At 47.3% G+C, this 6119-nt stretch overlaps 1 long non-coding RNA gene across 1 annotated transcript; it reads left to right on the top strand.

Annotated features, from left to right (window-relative positions):
• Nucleotides 1-4535: 4535 nt before the first annotated feature.
• Nucleotides 4536-5342, top strand: LOC123379859. The gene is made up of 2 exons (XR_006584791.1): nucleotides 4536-4579; nucleotides 4954-5342. It is a non-coding gene; the product is annotated as an uncharacterized LOC123379859 (long non-coding RNA).
• The last annotated feature ends 777 nt before the right edge of the window (nucleotides 5343-6119 follow it).

Genomic DNA, 6119 nt, shown 5'->3' with positions numbered 1-6119 from the left:
GTTTGTGGCGTCCATGTCTTCAATTAACTGCTATCTGCGGAACGATGCGTTAGCTCGGTGAGGGCAGGGACGTCCCTCTCCTTCATGATCTTATCCCCGATGCCTAGGTCACAGCCGCCCTGGCAGAAATCTTTAGCTCCTTATTACCAGGGTTGTGTCTCCCAGTCTGCTACTCACTGACCACCTCACTCTTCCTTACCCACCTGTACGACACGGGTTGGATCTCTTTCATTACCTTACTTCCCCAGTTGACCTCCAGATGCCATCAGGAGTATATGGACAGGTTCAGCCCGGGAGTCCCTGAGCTGGTAGGGAAGGAACAGTTCCTCTGCAACCACCTTCCCAAACTCTTTTTCATGTTGCCGCCTCAAACTCCGTCCCTTCCCCCGGATGATCAGAAAATAGAAACAGACTTGAGGTTTAAAAGGGTCTCTGTGAAGCACCGGGCCACCTGCTGAGATGTTACATTCTCATCAAGATATTTAGAATCGCATTTATAACCCCAGAGTATTGGCCTTGCATTTCCTTGAGAGATGCTGACCTCATAAATGTCCCCAGAGCATGATAGTGGACTAGCGTTCAGAAGGTCTTTCAAGAATGATGGGGATTGTATGAGGAGGAAAGAATCAGCCCCTTTAATCTGACAGTCTTGGTCACTTAGACTGGGAAATAATCCTTCTGCTCAGTCTTTCCCTTTTCTGAATAATCAAATAGTCCCTTCCACGGCCTCGGTGAATTCAAATGCAGCACACTTACCCAGCGAAAGAGGCCACGGATGACTTGGATGAGAACTGCCCTTTCCCACCCACGAATAACGGCCCCGCAGCCAGCGTAAGCTCTGGTGAGCACCGCGCCTGCCCCAGCGAGCCCAGAACAATTATTCCTGCTGACACCCGCCATCACTCTCTCTCCCCGGGACACTTCCTCTGTTATCAAGTAGAGCAAAGCCAGGAAAAAGTAAGTGAATCAAGTGTTTGCTTGGCTGTCGAGTGTCGATAAAATGTTGGCTTTTGTGTGGTTCTGGGCCGGGCATGCACTCCGCGAGCCAACCTTCTGATCCCAGCAGCCGGAAGATGTGATGTGACTAAGTAAAACGTGAAATCTCAGATTTATTAATCACTTCCAAGGTGCTGCACTCCCTGATAAGGATTTAATACACCCGTTTTATTAATTCTGATGACAGCTCTTATATACCTTGTATATAGGGTGTATGCTGTTTGTGTTCATGGTTCCCCGCTTTACAAATGTAGCAATGGAGTCTCAGGGTGGGTCATGGGAACATGGGAAGATTGCACAAGATCACACAGTCAGGAAGCGGTGACGCCAGAAGTCCAGAAAGAGAGCTCAAGGAAATACCAGTCCAATCCCGATTCTTTGCTGCCTTCTTGTTTTCACTGGCAGACAGGTTGGTGTGAAAGTGGGGGTTCCTTGTTCAAAGAGAGTGGACGACTGAAATCTCTGAGCTCAGTCTCCTCCTCCCTTCCCTCTGCCAAACTTTGGGTTTGCACTGCAGGATCCATGAGTCAATGTCAGCCTTCCATGAGCCCTGGCTTTCAAATAGCCCTTGCAGGGAACACTCAGTCAGTCAGGGAACACTTTCCCATACTTGGAGATCTTTACGTATGTAAATCTCATGCAGGCTCTTGTCCTAAGGCTGTGGTTTAGGTGTCTAATTGCGACTATATTCAGATGATGTGTGTAGCATAAAATGTGCTTGAGCTCAGGACCCAGCTAGAGTAACGAGGGCCAAAAGTGAAGTCCCAGGTCATGTGCTCACACTGTGCGGGGGGCCACAGGCAGGTGCCGGGCAGACGGGAGGTTAGGCCCACCACCCAGCTCAGCCTCAGGGGCAAGTCCATACCAGGGGTTTGCCTGGAGTGGTCTCCTACATAACACAGATGGTTCTGGAGACCAAGTCCCCCTGGGGGGCCCCAGGTGGCTCCAGGAGTTCTAGAATCTGTGACTCTGCACCCCACTTTGAACTGACTCTCCATGGTGCCCCAAATGTCTACCTCACCATAAGTCCAGCTACCTGTGACTTGGGTAAGCCAGGGACCACAGGCAGTAGGCCAAGTTTTGCAACGCCCTTGGTATATACAGGGCAGCACTTCTCAGAATTTTCTGAGTACCTCCAGCTATAAAGGACACCCCAGGACTAGAGGGATAGCTTGGAGTAGCCCCATAATGATCACGGAATATCTTTGAAGTCTTGTATTTATCTTAATAATTGATGGGAGTTTTACATCCCACTCCATAATATACTGATGTCTATTTTATATTAAATATAGAATTAGAGATTGCCCAGACCTTCAAAAAAATGTGCCCTGTGGTTTCGCGTTGCCTCAGTTGAAGGCTCTGTGCCGTGGGAGTAAAAATGCTCCTGTTTGAAAGCAGGCTAATCTAAGACATTAACCTCATTGACTATTCCAGAACCTTCTCTGGCTCACTCTTGGGAAAACCACAGGCAGCCAGGGGCCTGAACTTAAGCAACATGCCCATATGGTGAAACCAACCAGAGGGGGAAATTTCCAGGAGATATTTGCACATGAGCAATCATTTATTTTTTAGACATACATATATGTTGCAAGTGTGGGCTCACCTTTCTTATCCACAGGATCCCGGCCAAACCCACTATCTGGGTACTTCTAGAATGTTTCATCCACAAATCAGGAATCGCAAACAAAAGCAGTGCTATCTATCCTACACAGTGCCCACCCAGAAGCTACTGGCCTGGAAGACAGTGGAATGGTCTCCTAAAGTTGAGCCGCTGACGTACAGATGACACGTGGCAGGGATAGGGTGCCATCATGCAGGATGTGGTACACCAACTAATGACCGTCCTATGGTGCTCTGTCTGAAACAGGTCCAACATCTGAGTCTGGGAACCAGAGGTTGGGAGTCAAATGGCCCTGCTCCCACCATCACTGCCGATGAGCCATTTAAGGAATTTGCACTTTGAGGTCCGTATGGTTTGAAGATTTCTGGGTCTAGAGGTCCTAGTTCCCAGAGTTGGGAAATGCTTCACAGGGGATATGAAGAACCTCGCTGAAACTTAAGCTACGGCTGCCATCAAGTAACGTCAGGCTCCTTATGCCGAGGGACCAGCAGGCAAAGAAAGGGGGTGTCATACTGCCAAGGGTAAGTCCTGATCTTTAAGAAATGATAGGCTGCTGCTACACAGCGGGCATAGAAAAAAAAAGGCTTGGCACTTGGGTAACAAAGTAGGGCATCTCTCAGTGCTCGTCCTCTCAGTTCCAATGATAAAAGAACAGAAACCATGACCTAAATGGGTATGGTACACAGGGACTCAGATTCATCAGAGATGAGAATCTGGGTCATTCTATCAGGCGATCTGTCTACACCAGCAGAGCTGTAGCCGAGGAGGAGGAAATCTAGACTGGGCAGTGGATAAAGGGGACAACACGCGTCAGTTCAACGATAGCCATTGAGTATCAGCCTCTCCCTCTGCTCACTGGTGTCTTCCTCACTTCCTTAGATGTAGATTTCCTCCAGAACACTCTCCAGTCAGCTTCTCCATCCAGCTCTCTGAGTGGTTCCAAAGTACGGATGCTAACATGGTACGCTTTCCTAAGATTTATCTGAGAGCGAATCTTCATTTGAAGAGTCTTCCCCCCTGTAAAAATTAGTGTCCCTCACCCACTTCAAATATCACTGTGGCTCATTGCCCTCAGCTGAAATACAGCTATGGCATCATAGAAAAGGAATATTTCAATGATTAAACGAACACCATTGAGCCATAGGGCTTCCTGTCTTTCCCTGTCTCATATTTCTGTTAATGGTGAAGCGTGGCATTAGAAATGGCATATTTTGACTTATATTGTGATATTCGGAATACAGAACAGCCAAAGCAGTTCAGGTCATTGTCACTTGTTCTTAGACGTAAGCAGAACACTTTGTGGAATGAGCAAATTCTTCAAGCTACATTACATAAAATGTGCAGAGAAAATTTTTATGAGATTCCTGTTACAGTTGGTGGGCTTTCTTTAATAAAATAGTTAAAACTTATTAAGCCACATAACATATATTCTAATCATAATCAATCATCATCTTACTTCACCTTACAGAATATTGTGCATTTGTCTTATTTATTGCCAAGAACTAGACTTGCTCAAACTTGTGATGAAAACATTTAGGTGCTAACTTACAAATACACACCAGGGTGGACAGAGTTTTCATCCTTCCTTTAAGGTGTATGTGAACATTGTGAAGTGTAGCTACAAATAGGAAAAAATAATGCCATTCGTACCTGCCATGTTTTCAAGCGATTGGTAAAGAAGAAAGAAAGAAAGAAAGAAAGAAAGAAAGAAAGAAAGAAAGAAGAAAGAAAGAAAGAAAGAAAGAAAGAAAGAAAGAAAGAAAGAAAGAAAAGAAAGAAAGAAGGCTAAACCACATAATAGATATCCCTCCACATGGGGTGGGGAAGAAATGTCACCTCCCCCACAACATGACAGTCATACATTCTAGATTTTCGGAGTAATCCCAAATTCTACTCTTTTGATCTATTATCCTTAGAAGCCCGTGTAGTGCAGTGAGATAACTTGTCCTCTTTGGGAAAAGGGTATGGAACACATAGTCCTTAAGTAGCCACGCACCTTCTCTTCCAGCCTACAGAGCCTTGAAGCACAGAGGCTGTTGTGTCCTTGGCTCCCTGGCCAGGTGTTCCTGGCTGGCCTTTCCCCAGCAGTTCCCAGCAGACCTGGTTCCTGGAAGTCATGCCTGTGTTTCGCTTCCAGGCCTATCTTTGCCCAGAGTTTCAAATTCCCCACCACAAACCTCTGTTCTTTCTCCCCGAGGAACCTCATCAGTTTTTGGAAAGGAGGGTTTCCCTTGCCCACTCCCGGTGCTTTAAGTCACAGCCAGCATCTTTGCCAGGGGGCCACCGGCCCACCCTGCTAACTAACCAACAACTCTGTTTTTGCTTCTGAGGAAAAGTGCCTCCCTCATGTGATCGTCAGAACCCAGCCAGAGGACGCATGAGGGCAGAGCCTGGACCAAGGGCCAAAGGCAACAAGCCCAAGCTGAGAACCGAGACATGAAGTCATCAACAGTCACTGCTGCTCCAAACACACCCTACGGTAGAGCCTGAGGTGACCATGGAGTGGCCAAGAGTCCCCATTCCCTTGATATAGCAAGGTCAAGAGTCCCAGCCTTGGAGAGGTCAATAGGCTTAGATGGCCACATCTCGTGTTCAGTCTTGACCCTTGCATCTTGACCCTTGACGTTGTACAAGTATTAAGCATGAGAGGTCTTACGCTCGGATCTCCCATGTTCTCCACCAAAAGGTTTAAAGCTTGGTAGCTTTCAGAAAAGTGCACCCCATCGTTTGTGGCGTCCATGTCTTCAATTAACTGCTATCTGCGGAACGATGCGTTAGCTCGGTGAGGGCAGGGACGTCCCTCTCCTTCATGATCTTATCCCCGATGCCTAGGTCACAGCCGCCCTGGCAGAAATCTTTAGCTCCTTATTACCAGGGTTGTGTCTCCCAGTCTGCTACTCACTGACCACCTCACTCTTCCTTACCCACCTGTACGACACGGGTTGGATCTCTTTCATTACCTTACTTCCCCAGTTGACCTCCAGATGCCATCAGGAGTATATGGACAGGTTCAGCCCGGGAGTCCCTGAGCTGGTAGGGAAGGAACAGTTCCTCTGCAACCACCTTCCCAAACTCTTTTTCATGTTGCCGCCTCAAACTCCGTCCCTTCCCCCGGATGATCAGAAAATAGAAACAGACTTGAGGTTTAAAAGGGTCTCTGTGAAGCACCGGGCCACCTGCTGAGATGTTACATTCTCATCAAGATATTTAGAATCGCATTTATAACCCCAGAGTATTGGCCTTGCATTTCCTTGAGAGATGCTGACCTCATAAATGTCCCCAGAGCATGATAGTGGACTAGCGTTCAGAAGGTCTTTCAAGAATGATGGGGATTGTATGAGGAGGAAAGAATCAGCCCCTTTAATCTGACAGTCTTGGTCACTTAGACTGGGAAATAATCCTTCTGCTCAGTCTTTCCCTTTTCTGAATAATCAAATAGTCCCTTCCACGGCCTCGGTGAATTCAAATGCAGCACACTTACCCAGCGAAAGAGGCCACGGAT

Source organism: Felis catus, chromosome C2, assembly GCF_018350175.1.
Source record: "Felis catus isolate Fca126 chromosome C2, F.catus_Fca126_mat1.0, whole genome shotgun sequence".
In the NCBI taxonomy this organism is placed as follows: Eukaryota; Metazoa; Chordata; class Mammalia; order Carnivora; family Felidae; genus Felis; species Felis catus.
This window is presented reverse-complemented; position numbering and strand designations above follow the sequence as displayed.